The following is a 17,788-nucleotide window of genomic DNA, read 5'->3' on the forward strand; positions in this document are numbered from 1 at the left end:
AGCCCTGAGCTGAACTCCCGAACCTGGAGGACTGGTGGACCACTCTTAGTCTGGCCTCTATCCTTTGACCTGTTTGGCATGGGTGACCCTCCCAAGAGCCAAAACATAAAGCCCTGACACCAGCCAACAAAGCTCTCAGGGTCACTGAGGAACGCAAGCCTCCAAACCCTATGACAAGGATGTGGTCCTCTAGGAGGATTATCTTGAATAGGATCCTCAATATTTTGACTCAAGAAACTTTTCTGGAAAAATTTCATGAACACCACACCGTCTGGACTCATAACAGTCTGGATGATCCAGTCAATACAAGGGAAAATAAGATCTCCCAATAACACAAACCTACTATTCTTAAAACTATGAATAATTTTTCTGCTCATCGTTCCCATTAACTATTGGAAGGTTTATAATACAGCCTGACCAGTGTGACCTTCCCCTTCTGGTTTCAAAATTCTACCCATGTGGCCTCACTAAATAATCCTTAAAGAATGGCATCTATGAAATGAGAGGCCGAAAGCAAATAAAGTAACAGAGTGTTACCAGTGCCTTATGATCCGCACGACTGACAGAAAATACCTTTCCGTGGAGAAGAAAAATGGCTGCTGTTGTTTTTTTGCCTGTAATCAGTGTTTTATCTTTTGACAAATATAGTTCAGATTTTTAACATAGAACATAAAAATTTACAGCACATTACAGACCCTTGGATCTCATGCCTCCTTACTTTCTGAAGGAGCCTTGCTTGGGGAACCTTATCAAATGCCCTACTGCAGGAGTCCCCAACCTTTTTCGCACCGCAGACTGGTTTAATGTTGACTATATTCTTGCGGACCGGCCGATGGTGGGCGGGTGGTGTTAATCACAACCAGACTATAGGTGATAACTCAACTATAAGTCACTTATCAGTGGCTAATACACTCAATTTTGTTTCTAAAAGGGTTTATCGAACGAACTTAATATTAAACACACAGCACATATTTTCCTCGCATGAATATAGTGATAAGTCAATTATAAGTCAGAAGGGGGTTCCTCATGTCCAGTCTATTCCGCAATTTAATTTTTGTTGCATTCATTGCAGAAAACTCTGCTTCGCAGAAAAATGTTGGAAATGGAAGCAATGTTTACAGGGCTTTCGTGGCTATCTCAGGATATTCAGTCTTTGATCCAGAATGCCGGCAGAGATGTTATGTCAAACATACTTTTCAGCCCACCGTCATTTGCAATCTCGAGGAGTTGATCTTCTTCCCGCGCTGAAATGGATGATTCACCGGGGACATTCACAAATGGGTCACGGACTCATTCCTTTGCATGCCTTCGGTCATTTGCGGTTGGGAAGTAATGCTTGAATTCGGTCGACAGAGAAGATAGGTGCTCGCGCACCAGCTGTGAGCCTCAATCTCTCCCAAATTCCTAGCTAATGTTGGGAACATATCAAATATGCCCCCTGTCCACTCGCTGTCCCCACAGTTTCAGTTTGGCTGTGAAAGCAAACAGTTTATCTGCCAATTTGAAGACAGTTGTCATTCTCCCCTGAAGTGACAAATTGAGTTCATTGAGCAGGTTGAAGATGTCACACAGATAAGCGACTTTTGCTATCCACTACTCGTCACTGAAGTGTGCTGCCAGCGGTGACTTTTTTTTCCTGAAAGAAATCTCTGTAGCTGCTCTCTTAACTTAAAAACCCTGGCCAGGGCTCTCCCCCTTGATAGCCATCTGACTTCAGTGTGTAAGAGAAGGCGTTTGTGCTCTGCATCCATTTCCTCGCAAAGCTGCTCAAACAGACGTGAGTTAAGGGCTTTTGCTTTGATGTGGTTGATAACTTCATCAACGTCACTCAATACGCTGTTAAGATCAGGTGATATTTTTCAGCTTGCCAGCACTTCCCTGTGTGTGACACAATGTGTAGACTGGCATTCAGAAGCAACCTCTTTGACTCGAGTAGTGAAACCAGACAGCCGTCCAGTCATAGCTGCAGCCCCGTCTGTGAATATTCCAACACAGAATGACCAGTCCAGTTTGCCTGACATGTGGTCATTCAAAGACTTGAATAGTTCTGCTCCAGTTGTGTTAGTTGGCAGCGGCAGTGCACACAACATATCCTCGTGCACATCTTGGAATATATATCGCACCTAAACCAGCAGTATTGCCTTGTTGTTGACCTGGATAACATACCATGGTGACTTGTTAAGCCGTTCCACCAGCTGTGCTTCGATGTCCTCCGCTATGTCATCGATTCTCCTTGAAATTGTGGTTGCTGAAAGAGAAACCTGTGCCATCTTGTGAGCTGCAGCTTCTCCCAACAGTTCACCGCACATGTCCTTGGCAGCAGGCAGAATCAATTCTTCACCAACAGTGAAAGACTTCTTAGCCTTAGCAATACGGCTAGCCACTAAGTACAACACTCTCAGAGCAGCAGCATTTGTGCAGGTGGTGACTCTCAGCACTTGCTTCTGTCCCGTTTGTTCAAAATTTTTCTGCTCAAAAAACTCAACGGGCTTGTCTTTAAGTGCAGGGTGCTTGGACTCAAGGTGCCGAAGCAGTTTTGAGGGCTCCATTGCCTCATTAGACAGCTCATCTCCACATATCACACACAGGGGGCTTGGAGCGTGCGAGTCACCGGTCGCAATAAAGCCATATTTTATGTACGACTTATCATAGTTTCTGTTGAAGGAAGCTTTCTTTTTTTTTGCAGTCTTGGCCTCAGCTGTCTCTGCGTTATCATCATCGTTAGGCCTTTTATGTCCCCTACCATCTCTTCCAAAGAAACTCTCAAGCGACATTTGTTGTTTATTCATCGAGTAGTTGTATGTTAATGACCAACTGATGTCCTCGCGTGCGTTCAAGTTCAACAGTGGGCGTAACAGGGAATGAAGAAAGGTGCAGTTGACTCGTATTGTTTCCTCGTAGCCCGGTAGCACATGCTTTGCGGCCTGGTGGTTGGGCACCCCTGCCTTGCTGAACTCCATATACACTTCATCAATGTGTTTTGTTACATCCTCAAAGAATTCAATCAGGCTCACAAGGCATGACCTGCCCTTGACAAAGCCATGCTGACTATCACCAACCAGATTATATCTCTCCAAATGCTCACAAGTCCTGCCTCTCAGAATCTTCTCCCACAACTTGCTCATCACTGAAGTAAGACTCACTGGTCTATAATTTCCTGGATTATCTCTACTCCCTGTCTTGAAGAAGGGAACAACATTTGCAACCCTCCAATCCTCCAGTACTTCTCCCGTCCCTATTGATAACACAAGTATTATCAGCAATCTCCTCCCTCACTTCCTACAGTAACCTGGGGTGTATCTCATCTGGTTCCGGTGACTCATCTAACAATATTTTTCAAAAGCTCCAGCACATCCTCTTTTTTAATGTCCATATGCTCAAGCATTTCAGTTCACTGTAAGTCATCCTCATAATTGCCAAGGTCCTTTTCCCTGGTGAATACTGAAGCAAAGTATTCACTAAGTACCTCCACTACCTCCTCCATCTCCCATGCACACATTTCCACTATTGCACCTAAATTATCCTATTCTCACACAGCTCATCCTCCTGCTCTTCACATACTTGTAGAATTCCTTGGGATTTTCCTTAATCTTGCTCACCAAGGCCTTCTCATTGCCCCTTCTGGTTCTTTTAATTCCATTCCTAAGCTGCTTCCTAGAAACCACGCAATTTTCTGGAGCTCTAGCAGTACCTAGTTTCTTGAACTTTTCGTAAGCTTTCCTTTTCTTTCTTTCTTCTTTTTTTCTTTTTTTAAATTTGCATTTTTAAATCTTTTTATTAATTATTATTAAAAATCAACAAAATACATTAAAGTAGTCAAATCAGCATATCAATATATACAATAAGAGTTAAACTATCAGATAACTGATTAACCAAGCTAAACAGTATACCAATAATAAGAAGAAAAAAACAAAATGTTAAAACTATTATTTTTTTGGAAAAAAGAAAGAAGGAAAAAAGAACCCCTACTAACTAAAGCAAAAAAACCCTACTAACCGAAAAAAAAAGAAAAATTAGTAACTAAATATTCTCTCTCACACTCACATTTCTTGCAATATCTTCAGGTGAGACATTTCTTACAAGAATAATTAAGTAATTTTCCATATAAACAAGATTCTGACCTGTTGGACATTATTTTAAAAATGAATCCTTTAGTGAAAGGTTTTATTGGGAAATGTTATAATTTACTATTACAACAGTATATTTATCCTTTATTTAGGATTAAGCAAGATTGGGAAAGAGAGCTTAATATGACCTTGATAAAAGAGGATTGGTTGCGGATTTTGAAATTGGTTAACTCTTCTACGATTTGTGCCAGTCAGTCTCTATAGATGTGTGGTGGAGAGTATATTAGCTGATTGCATCTCAGCCTGGTATGGGAGCACCACTCTCCTTGAACAGAAATGCTTATCAGAATAGTGGATGCAGCCAGTCCATCACGGGTAAAGCCCTTCCCAACGTTGGAATCAGAAACAGGTTTATTATCACCGGCATGTGTCATAAAATTTGTCAACGTAGCAGCAGCAGTTCAATGCAATACATGATAATATAGAAAGAAAAAAAGGAACAAAGAAGACATTAAGCACTTCTGCATGGAGCACTGTTGCAGGAAAGATGCGTCCATCATCAAGGACCCCCACCATCCAGGTTAAGCTCTCCTCTTGCTGCTGCCATCAGGAGGATGGTACAAGAGCCTCAAGGTTCACACCACCAGGTTCAGGAACAGTTGTTAACCCTCAACCATCTGGCTCTTGAAGCAGAGGGGTAACTTCACTGAACATCACTCGCCCCATCTATGAACTGTTCCCACAACCTATAGACTCACCTTCAAGGCCTCTACAACTTATTTTCTTGATATTTGTTACTTCTTTATTTATAATTATTATTTTGTTTTCTCATTTTGTATTTGCACACTGGTTGCTGTCTGTCCTATCAGAGCAGTCTTTCATTGATTTTATTGTTTTTCTTTGTACTTACTGTGTATGCCCAAAAGAAAATGAATCTCAGGTTATATATGGAGACATATATGTACTCTAATAATAAATTTACTTACAACTTTGTCCTTTGAAAGGAATTCAGACATGGACAAGAGATTCAGTTGTTGTTCAGTCCTAACATCAGAATGGGGAAGTAATATGATCTAAGTGACATTGACAGTGGGTGTCAGATAGGGTGGTTTGAGTATCTCAAAAACTGCTGATCTCCTGAGATTTTCACACACATCAGTCTCTAGAGTTTATGGAGAATGGTGTAAAGACAAAAAGCATCCAGTAAGTGGTAGTTCTATGCGGAAAAATATCTTGTTAATGAGAGAGGTCAGAGAAGAATGGCCAGACTGGTTCAAGCTGACAGGAAAGCGAGAGTAGCCTAATCAACTACACATTATGGCAGTGGTGTGCAGAAGAGCAGCTTTGAGCACATGACATGTCGAACCTTGAAGAAGATGGGCTACAGCAGCAGAAGACCACAAATGTACACTCAATGGCCACTTTATTAGATGCAGGAGGTACCTAATAAAGTGAGCACTGGGTGTTGATGTTAATTGTAACATTGCTGCTTTTTTCTCATCATTACTTTGTTAAATTTGTCTTAAACAAACATTAAAGTAATACTTAAACATATTTCTTATCAGCATTTTCCAGTCACATGAATTATTATCTTAGAGCACTTTCACTGTCAGGAATCCCATGCATCTGCCTCAACCTCGGCTCATTCTGATGGATGTTGTTTCTTATAAATCTCAGGCTGATATCTATCAGGATAATAAAACCAGAAAACTTAGAATTCAGGTTTCATGGGCTAATGCCACAGAGATCAGTCAGGGAACTGGATGGATTGTGCTGTCGTTCAAAAATGGAAGGCAAATTTGTTTAATGAAATAGGCAGACACCTCAGTTTTTCAGTGCAAGATGTTCTCATTTACACTCTTCCATTGCCCAAAGAAAATTTACCCTGTAAATTTTATTTTGTTTAGGAAAGAAATGCCTGTCATGCAAAATAATAAATCTTTCCAAAAAGCCCTAAAGTTTTCAATTATTATTTTTTTCTGTAACTAACAAACTCAAGGAACACTATCTGAACAAAACACAATGAAGAAAAAGAAATCATATTTTGCAACTATAAGACAAAGTCATTTTGTTTGGTCCAGAAAAGGAAAACATCTGGTTTTGAAGTCTGGTGAAGCAGACTGCCAAGGAATTGTGAAATCTGGGGAACATTTATTCCTCTGCATTCACTGATACCATCAATGAACCTAATGCCCTGTACAATTGGCAGCCAAAGCAAAGACTTCAGAAGTGTGTGCGTGTGTGTGTGTGTGTGTGTGTGTAAAACCTGTTTTATGTGTAGCTCCTGTGTAAAAAGTAATTGTGGAATAGACATTCACTCAATGGTTTGAAATAGTCTCCATCTATGTTGTATAGATGCCCATCTATGTTTATCTGAAAATATTCAGTCACAGAATAAGATTCAAAATCAAACTTAATAAAACTTTGGTTCAGCTGCGGATTGAATATTACATGCAGTTCAGGTTGAACTATTACAGGAACGGTGTAGAAAGTTTGGGTTGGGTGCATACAAGACTTACCAGGATGTTGCCTAGGTTAAAGGTTATGAGCTATGAGGAGGTGTTGGACATACGTTTGTACAACCCAGAGGCTGAGGTGAAACCTGACAGATTATGATTATGAGAAGCATTATGAATCTTTTCCCCAGGGTAGGAATGTCAAGCACTAAAGGTCATGCATTTAAGGTGAAAATGGAAAAGTTTTAAGGAGAGGTGCAGGGCAAGCCATTTACTCAGTGGTAGGTGTCTGGAACGGGCTGTGAGGGGAACAGTGCAACCAGGTACAATAGAGGTGTTTAAGAGGCCGTAGGACACATGAATATGAAAGGAATGAAGGTGTGCAAGGAGGGGTAGCACTTCTGATGAAGGAACTTGTTGTGTCTATTCTGGAACAGCTCATTCGCGTTTGGTCCCCACCGGACACTTAGGTCTCACATGTGGTTCCAAGAAGCTGTCTGTACGCAACAGCTGCCATTCTTCCGTACACCACTTCAACAGGCAGGCTAAACCGGGGTAGCCAGCAGTCTCATACCCCCGTGAGAAAGGGACATGCCTGTCCCAGCACGATAAGTCGGCTCTGGCGGACTGGGTGGACGAGATCTACAGTGAGATCCAACAGCTAGAGAGGTGGCACTGCAACGCTCTACAGAGAGCAAAGGGCATGGCAAGACACAGAAGAGGCTATGGTCACCCACTGCAGCTGAAGAAGACCCCAGTTTGTAGCAATTGTTCGGACCTCTGAGGTCAAGAGTGTGGAACTGCCCCAGTGCGATGGGTTTTTGAATTTAAAAGCTCCCCTGCAAGGTTTCCTGTTGTCATCGGACACAAAGGACAACGGCCAAAGGAAGGATATGGGTCATTCCAGCAGAAGAGAATTAATTTAAATTGGCATGGTGTTTGGCACAGGTATTGTGAGCTGAAAGGCCTGTTCCTGTGCTGTGCTGTTCCATGCTTTCTGTACTATAATAATAATGTCCTTAATTCAGTGACTGTTTCATAGTTTAGTATTTAGCCTTCTAACGTGCTTGACAAGATCCAATACTCAAAATGAAATAATCAGAATAAAATTAGAGCTTGTTTAATATGGTTTACCAGTTTCATTTTTCCCCTGAAATTACTAGGTAGTGAGTAAAGTTATCAGACTTTGTGATCAAGTGAATCTAGAAGCAGTCTACCATCACTTAAAAACATATTACTGGCAACAGAGAGGTTTTCTTAACTGTGTTTTAGAGCCAAGCTGCAGTAAATCTGGGCAGCACTAACATTCGTAAAGTACGATGACATTGTCATAACACTTGCAAATCTATTAAATTCCTTACCATCAGCAGAAACAAGAAGTTTCCCACAGACTTTTTACTGGAAAACAGCACATCACCCTGACAGAGTGGTTTTGTAATGTGCTCTTCTTGAAGGCAATGGTTAGCTTCAATGTGTAGTTGACAGCCATCTTTCAGCTAACAAAGCCAAATGAAGCTTGTTAAAAACAAGTGAAAATTTGCAGATGCTGGAAATGCAAGCAACGCACACAAAATTACATTGAGACCATAAGACATAAGAACAGAATTAGGCCATTTGGACCATCGAGTTAGTTCTGCCTTTTAGTCATGGCTGATCCTTTTTTCCCCTCCTTAGTCCCACGCCCTGGCCTCCTCATAACCTTTGATGTTATGTCCAGTCAAGAACATATTAAATTCTGCCTTAAATACACCCAACTACCTGACTTCCACAGCTGCCTGTAGTAATAAATTCCACGAATTCACCACCCTCTGGCTAAAGAAATTTCTCTGCATCTGTGTTTTAAATGGATGTCCCTCTATCCTGAGGCTGTGCCCTCTTCTCTTAAACTCCCCCACCATGGAAACAACCTTTCCATATCTACCATGTTTAGGCCTTTCAACATTCAAAAGATTTTAATGCGATCCCCCCTCATCTTTCTAATTTTCAGCGAGTACAGACACACAGCCATCAAACATTCCTCGTATGATAACCCTTTCATTTCCAGAATCATCCTCATGAACCTCCACTGAACCCTCTCCAATGCCAGCACATCTTTTCTTAGATGTGGAGCCAAAACAGTTCACAATACTCAAGGTGAGGCCTGCTGAAGGGTCTCAGCCCGAAACTTCGAGCGTACTCTTTTCCATAGATGTTGCCTGGCCTGCTGAGCTCCTCCAGCGTTTTGTGGGTGAAGCTTGTTATAGTGTTATATGTTTCAAAACAGAACATTTCTGTAATAAGTAACAAATTCAGGAGACAGCCATGAAATACAATGTTTCAAAGCAGGGTAACCGATTCCCTCAAAGTAATTGGCTGTGTACCATGAAGGAAAGATAAAATTCAGTACGTTTGGCACGCTACATCAAAACATACTGAGAAATGCATCATTGGTGTCTAATCAAATTAGTGAGAATAGTGCAGGACCACGTTTCTGGCATAACCACAAATCACTAATCCTAACCACACATCTTTGGAATGCAGGAAGAAACCAGAGCACCCGCAGTAAGCCAATGCGGTCAAACAGTGGCGGAAATCGAACCCCGATCTTTCAGCTGGCACTGTAATAATGTTACATTAACTGCGACACCACTTCATAATTGAAGGGTATAAATGCTGACACTTGTTCCTTAGTCGAACTCTGGGAGTATTTTGACCTAAGAGAGTAAAGATGTGTGAACTTTAAATAATGGAAAAGAATGTTTAAAATATGAAGATGACCGTTTTGGTCCTTTTTAAGTGATAGAATTTGTTCCCACAGGTTGGTCAACCCATGAACAGGCCTTATTTCTGCGATAACCATCCCACACCCAAAATAGTGGGAGATCTCCCATGGCCAACAGCAAAACGTGAGCAACTTCATTCCTTCACCCCTCCCAGTTTTCCTCCCATTGCCTCACCATCAGAACTCATTGGCTTTAGCTTTGTGAAGTCAGCTTCCCACTCAAAAACCAGTCAATCAGGCTGTTTGGCAAAAAAGACTCCTTATAAAGGAAGCCTGTAGTTAGTGGTTAGGAATCAGAGAAAACCCATTGCATAAGGAATCTTGATCTCAGTGAGGCTCTCAGCCTATCGCTTCCGACCTACATGGAACTCACCTGCAGGCTAAATCCATCCAGTAATAACAACACAAGAGAAGGTCTGCAGATGCTGGAACTCTGAGCAACATGTACAACATTTTGGAGGAACTCAGCAGGCCAGGCAGCATCTATGGAGAACAATTCTGATGAGAGGTCTTGGCCTGAAAGGTCGACTGTTTACTCTTTTCCACAGATACTGCCTGGCCTGCTGAGTTTCTCCAGCATTTTGCAGGTGTTCCATCCAGTAATACATTTGTTCGTTTATAGATAGAGCTTGTAAAGAGACTTACTTACTTACTGCTTATTACACTGCTGGCATTTAGGACAGAAATGAAGATCCTTCATCTCAGGCAGTGTTCAGGGCTTCTTTCATCATGTCAGTAGCTTCCCTTCCGTTTTCACTACTGTTAGTCATACAAGTTCCGGGTGGAGACTGAGGAATACCATCACACTCAGATGTAGAAGGATTCTTCCTTGCAGTTTCCATAACAATTTTGTTTTGCCATTCAGGCTTGTTAACCCTGAGCTGAACCCCTGAACCTGGAGGACCGGTGGACCAGTCTTAGTCTGGTGTCTACCCTTTGACCTGTTTGACATGGGTGACCCCAGCAAGAACCAAATCTTAAAGACCTGACTCCAGCCATCATAGCTGTCCGGGTCATTGAGGTACGCAAGCTTTCAAACCGTGACAAGGTTGTGTTCCTTTTGGAGGAGTAAGTCCAAGTAGATAATACACTGCTACCTTTTCAGATTAATGATAGGCAGGTAATAAATATTGGTTCTACTAGTGACACTTCAGCTTTGAGTGAGCAACAAAAACAATAAAGGATAACACATTATGCTAGTTTTATTCGACCATTAATAATTACTGAGTAAAATACATTCTGTCATATGGCATAGAGTAATACAGCATAGAAACAAACCCTTTGACCCATCTGGTCCATGCTGACCTGAATGCTCATGAAAGCTATTCCCGTTTGCCCAAGTTTGGTCAATTTCTCTTTAAACCTATCCTATCCATCTGTGTGTCCAGATGGATACACATTTAAATGTTGTTAAAGTACCTGCCTTAACCACTTCCTCTGGCACATCATGCCGTATATAGGCCACCTTCTGGGTGAAAATGTTGTCCTTCAAGTCCTTATAAAACCTCTCCCTCTGATCCTAAACCTATGCCCTCTAATTCTTGATTCCCCAACTTCAGGAAGAAGGCTGTGTGCATTCACCCTATCTAAGCCCCTCATGATTTTATGCTCCTCTATAACTTCACCCCTCATTCTTATATGCTCCACTGAATAAAGTCTCAATCTGCCCAACCTCTCTCCTTAATTCAGTCCCTCAAGTCCTGGCGACATCCTCGTAAATCTCCTCTGTTCCCTTACCAGCTTAATGGCATTTTTCCTTGAGCTTTTGTGACCAGATTTCATCAATTATAGTTAGAAGTGATTATCTAATATATTATAATGATACCTTGACTTTTTTCAACTTTGGAAAGTTGCAATTGCAATCATATGATTTTTCAATGATTCTGTACATTGTCTTTTTAAGAGTGCTTGAGTTTTCTAACTGTTCCTGGGGAAATGATAATTTAAGTCTCGTCCAGTGATGTATGTCTGTTCCTGCTGACCTTTTTGTGCGTAATGAGGGTTTAAAATAGATTAAGGTAAACAGGAAAGCAGCAGTTTGTCACTAGGACCAGCAATGTTTTTCTTTGCAAGAGAAGTTATTTAGAGGATGTTTGTAGGCCTGTGGTTCATATGTAAGATCTATCTGCAAAGTTACTCAGAGGCTCTGAGGAAAACTGAGCTGTGTAAGGATTGAGCCTACATTATTTTTGGGCAGAGTCCAGATAAGATTTCTGGGAAACAGAAAGCATTCTCTAGACTATTTCAGAAAACTTTTAACAGTGACAGCAAACTAATTGAAGAGTCTTTAATGTAGGAAGATATCGTAAGACACTCTCCTGGTCTATTAAAGGTGCGAATTTGGAATCAAGCCTTCTATCAGGAGATAGTGGCATTGGTTTGCAGTCAGCAATGAAGTGAAAATGATTTATAGAATCACATATCCTCTGGCATGGAAGAAAACACTTGACACACTGATCCGGACCACCCAGTTGGTAAATTCCTATTTCTTGACTTACTTCCAAAAACCTATGCAAATTATCTGCTCTCAACTTCCTCTTCGTGCCCTGTTGAAGGGATTGTTTGATTGTATCTTTGTTATTAAGACAATGAAGTCTAGATCCTAACTACTCTTAGTGACAAATTGATAGAGCCTGCTTGCATTTCAAATATGTATCTCTTGATCCTTGAACCACATATTAATGGGAGAAGCTTCCCTCCACTTGTTCTAACAACCCTGTCATTATCTTGTACACCTCAATCAAATGCCCTCAAAAATATTTTCTCTCAGGACAATAGCACCAACTTCTCCAGTTTAAACTGGAAGTGCATAGCACTGACTACAAAGGAAGCATCTCTGGCAAATGCAGAGGTATCAACTTTTCCTTTTCCTCAAAATAGGTAGTAATCAGTATCCACTTCAGTGTATCCTGTTACCAAGCAAGAGAGATGCCTCAGGATAATATGATCTAAAACTTCTTATGGACAGCAAGCCAAAAACTAAAAGCTCACATTTTAATCTAACACTGAATTAAAGATTGTGATGGATCCACAAGGAGCACTACCATAAGGAGTAGCATCGATCATCAAGGACCCCACTGTCTGGATTATGCTCTCTTCTCACTGCTGCCAAGGGGAAGACGATACAGGAACATTCGGCCCCACACCACCAGGTTCAGGGACAGTTATTACCTTTCAACTATCAAGCTCCTGAACCAGAGTGGATAACTTCATTCACCTCAGTACCGAACTGATTTCACAACCTATAGCCTCACTTTCAAAGGCTCTACAACTCATGTTCTCAATATTAATTAATTAATTATATTTATTTACAGTTATAATTTGTTTTTTTTTTAATTTACACAGTTTGTCTTCTTTTTGGACATTGCTTGTTTGTCAAACCTCGTGTGCAGTTTCTCATTGAATCTATTGTATTTTTTTGTTCTACTGTGAATGCCTGCAAGAGAATGAATTTCAGGGTAGTACATGGTGACATGTACATACTTTGAAATAAAATTACTTTGAACACAGAAGTTTTTGAACTTTTAAGTAGAATGTGTCATAATAAGAAATAATTCTCATCATCATAAAATCCTTTATATCTTTTAATATTAGTCAGAGGGAATTATAATACACACATATAATAATAGCTTCAGAGAGTCAAGGAAAACATTTACTAGTTATTATTACTTATTACACCATTAATAATTTAATTAGTCCTTCAGCAGTAAAGCACAAACTTTTTTTTTGCACTCAGGCTCATTTGTATGTACTTGAAGTCCTGATCAAATTAACGCTCTCTAAAGTTTGCACTGCAAGGCTTCAAAGGAGCATAGCAGGGAGAGGGGCAACCATCATGATAGAGAGCTCACTTCTGATAATAGGCATTAAAACATTTTTCAAATGTTAAATAGCTTTTATCAGTCATTACACAAATTTAATAAAGATTAGTTTTATTTGTCACATATACATCGAAATATACAGCAAAATATGTAGTTGGTGTCACAAATTTGCTGGGGTTACCCACAAGTGTTGCCATGCTTCCAGCACCAACATTGCATGTCACAATTTAATAATATTGGACTGTCAGAGAAAACCAGAACAGAGGAAAACCACCTGATCATGGAGAGAATGTACAAACTCCTGATAGACAGTGGCAAGATTTGAACCCTGATCGTTGACACTGCAAATCAAAGCTCAAAGTAAATGTATTATGAAAGCACTTACAGTGCCTATAAAAAGTATTAACTCCCCCCCCCCACCCCCAGAAGTTTTCATGTTTTACTGTTTTACAATATAGAATCTTAGTGGTTTCCCTTTTTTTTGACACTGATTAACAGAAAAAGACTCTTTCATGTAAAAGTGAAAGTAGATCTCTACAAAGTGATCTAAATTAATCACAAATATAAAACACAAAATAACTGATTGCTTAAGTATTCACCCCCTTTGATATGACACGCCAAATCATCACTGGTGCAGCCAATTGGTTATAGAAGTCACATAAACAGTTAAGGTGTCCTAACTATATATAAATCTGTATACAGTGGTAAAAAAATACACCTGTATCTGAAAGGTCCAACTGCTAGTGAGTCAGTATCCTGCCAAAAGCTACACCATGAAGACAAAAGAACACTCCAAGCAACTCTATGAAGAGGTTATTGAAAAGCACAAGTCAGGAGATGGATACCAGAACATTTACAAGTCACTGAATATCCTTTGGAGTACAGCTAAGTCAATTATCAAGAAATGGAAAGAATATGGCACATCTGTAAATCTGACTAAAGCAGGCCGTCCTCAAAAACTGAGTGACCATGAAAGAAGGGGACTAGCGAGGGAGGCATCAAGAGACGTATGACATCTCTGGAGGAGTTACAAGCTACAGTGACTGAGATGGGAGAGACTGCACATACAGCAACTGTTGATTGGGTGCTCCACCAGTTGCATTTTTATGGGAGAGTGGCAAAGAGAAGTCATTGCTGAAAAAAACTCAAATGGAATCTTGGCTACAGTTTGCTAGAAGGCATGTGGGAGACTCAAAGTCATCTTGAAGTGGTTCCATGATCTGATGAAAAAAAAATTGAGCTTTTTGACCATCAGACTAAACACTATGATTGGCATAAGCAAAATACCGCACATGATCAAAAACATATCATCCCTACTGTGAAGCATGGTGGTTGCTATACCATGCTGTGGGATGCTTCACTGCAGCAGGACTTGGAAGGCTTGTGAAGCTAGAGGTTAAAATGAATGCAGCAAAATACAGGGAAATCTTGGAGGAAAACCTGCAGGTCTGCAAGAGAACTGCAACTTGGGAGAAGATTTCTTTTCCAGCAAGACAATGACCCTAAGGATAAAGCCAAAGCCAAAGATACACAGGAATGGCTTAAAATCAACCAAGTTAATGTCCTGGAGTGACCAAGTCAGAGTCCAGACCTCAATCCAATTGAGAATTTGTGGCTGGACTTGTAAAGGGCTGTTCATTCACAATCCCCATGCAATCTGACAGAGCTTGAGCAATTTTGTAAAGAATAATGGGGAAAATTTGCGGTTTCCAGATGTGCTAAGCTGACAGAGACCTATCCATACAGACTCAAGGCTGTAATTGCTGCCAAAAGTGCATCTACTAAATGCTGACTTGAAGGAGTCAAGTAGATAGGCAGTCAAATATTTAGTGTTTAATAAATCTAGACCAATTAGTAGAAATTTGTCTTCAATTTGACACAAGAATCTTCTCTTTTGTTCAGTGTCAAAAAAGCCAAATTAAATGCACCGTGATTCAATGTCGTAAAACAATAAAACATGAAAACTTCTAAAGGGGTTGAATACTCTCTATGGGAACTGTATATGTAACCAAGTACAACTCCAAGATCCATTTTCTTGTGGGCATACACAATAAATCTATAAAATAATAACCTAATAGAATCAATGAAAGACCACATCAACTTGGGCTTTCAACCAGTGTGCAAAAGACAGCAAACTGTGCAAATACAAAAAGAAATAAATAATAGTAATAAATAAATAAGCAACAACTATCAAGAACATGAGATGAAGAGTCCTTGAAAGCAAGTCCATAAATTCTGGGAACATTTCAGTGATGAGGCATGTGAAGTTATCCCCTTTGGTTTAAGAGCCTGATGGTCGAGGGGTAATAACTGCTCCTGAACCTGGCGTTGTAGATCCTGAGGCTCCTGTACCATCTTCTTGATGCCAGCAGCGAGAAAAGAGCATGAGCTGTGTGCTGGAGGTCCCTGATGGTGGATGCTGCTTTCCTGCAATAACGTTCCATGCAAATGTGCTCTATGGAGGGGAAGGCTTTACCTATATCCATTACTTTCTCTAGGATATTCCACTCAAGGCAATTGGTGTTTCCATACCAGGCTATGATACAGCCATTCAATAACTGCTATGCCACCAGGCCACCCAAAATAAAAAAAAACTTTTATATAAAAACATAGTAGAACAACAACATAAAGACAATGTAAATAATAAAATATAATTAAATCACTTAATTTCTAAATTAAAATTAGTGTATCTTTTCAAATGAATGTGGTTATTACATATGCCAATCATCCTGATGTAAAGCAGAAAGGCTGGAATTAAGATGAACTGTGTAATTCAGCTCAGTGTATGCTTTGTACTCCTTCTGTGGGTACAGTACTGAGTTAAGAAAATGGAACAGAAAGTCAGATGGTCTCAAGCTGATTCCTGGTTTCTGTATTGCAACACTCAGGAATTGATGAGAAAATGAGAAGAGTAACATAGCGAGCCTAGCTGGCAGCTCAGCACACATTTGTAAATAATAAATAGCTTCTATATGTTCTCATGCATCAATTAAGGATCAAGATCAGCTTTATACACCATATACACACTGGAGGAACTCAGCAGGTCGGGCAGCATCCGTGGAAACGATCAGTCACCGTTTCGGGCCGGAACCCTTTGTCAGGACTGAAGAGGGAAGGGGCAGAGGCCCGACCTGCTGAGTTCCTCCACCATGTTGTGAGTGTTGCTTTGACCCCAGCATCTGCAGAGTATTTTGTGTTTATTATACACCATATACATTGACAAGTATTTGAAATTTGCTATGGTATGCTGATCAAGGTGCGAAATGCAACAAAAACAACGTTCAACGATTACAAAGAATAAAGAATTGTATAAAAATAAAGTTTAGAGGTTAAAGTGCGGACATGGATTAAAATTTTGACAAATACATAAATACAGGATGTATTTACAATGTAAACCACATTATAAAAAGTCTGAGGGGTAGCTTCACTGCTTTCCTTGATTATAGAGATTAGGAGTTTGTTATAGGAGTTGACACCACTGTAAACTGTACTAAATGGGTAAGATCAGCTATCAATGCATTACAGCCCAGGTATGACCAGATGCTAGGGGACTGATTTGAGAGTTAAGGTGTTTAATATTATTATAACATGGACATACTAAAAGGGGCCTTCTTTTTAAAGTTTACTAATAGGAACAGTATGGGGTCAAATATACAAGATTCACCAAAAACACAATGATCACATCTGATTGGCTGTCAATCAGCAGTTACACATTATTGTATTGAAAATTTATAAAACTGTGCTGTTTTCTCTAACACGTCTAGCTTGATTGAAAGGACATTGTTCCAAACCTGACTTTCAAAAGGCCTCTATATTGTGACCTACAAGGGATTATTTTGGGATAATATGCTGGTGTAGATTGAGAACAAAATTAGTGGACATAAAATACAGAGTATGAATAAATGGGTTATTTTCAGATGAGAAAGATGTGACTAGTAGAGTAACAGGATTGGCTCCCGTTCCTCAGCAACTCACGATCTACCCCCGTGATACAAAAGAGGGGATTAAGTGTAATCTATTTAAGCTTGTTGATGATATAAGTACAAGGTGCAAGTGTGTTCTCCAAGATTGATGCAGGATTTCTGGGATAGGTAGGCATATTACTTGGAAAGGCAACATCATGGGAGACAGAGGACGATGAGCGATAATAAGAGATTTATTTTTGCAGAAAAGTAGAAAGGTAGAACATTTTTTAATTGAGAAATATTGAAAGGTGTTGATATTCAGCGGGTTTAGGAAGTAAACTTGTTTTTCCCTCCTTTTCATGATTCATTTCACCGCGACATGATACAGTTAATTCTTTCTTTGTCACTACCAAATCAATGGACAGACAGTGGTTTGAAAATCTGGGTGTGCACAAAGTACCTGATTCTATATTTCTATAAAATTCTATTACTTAATGCCCTAAAATGTTACACAGCTCAATAAAACTTCTAGAATTGAAAGATCAGATTTACTTAAAGGAAAATATTTACTTTTCTGTAAACAGGTTGCTGCTAAAGTTATACAATGGACTGCAGAACTGCTCCCAACATTATGATTCTCATCCTATTACATAAGAAAAATGTTGCAAAGATTTGTTGATATCTGAGGACAGGCCTGAAAAGAACCTAAAGTAGATGACAGTGCATTTAGAGTCATAGAATCATAGAATATACAGCACAGAAACAGGCCTTTCAACCC

At 40.0% G+C, this 17,788-nt stretch overlaps 1 long non-coding RNA gene across 2 annotated transcripts in view; it reads right to left on the bottom strand.

The window, feature by feature from the left end:
* Positions 1-17,788, bottom strand: part of LOC134346810 (uncharacterized) — a 269,069-nt gene that overhangs the window by 193,024 nt on the left and 58,257 nt on the right. The gene's annotated exons all lie outside the window — the stretch shown is intronic.

Source organism: Mobula hypostoma, chromosome 5, assembly GCF_963921235.1.
Source record: "Mobula hypostoma chromosome 5, sMobHyp1.1, whole genome shotgun sequence".
Taxonomy (NCBI): domain Eukaryota; kingdom Metazoa; phylum Chordata; class Chondrichthyes; order Myliobatiformes; family Myliobatidae; genus Mobula; species Mobula hypostoma.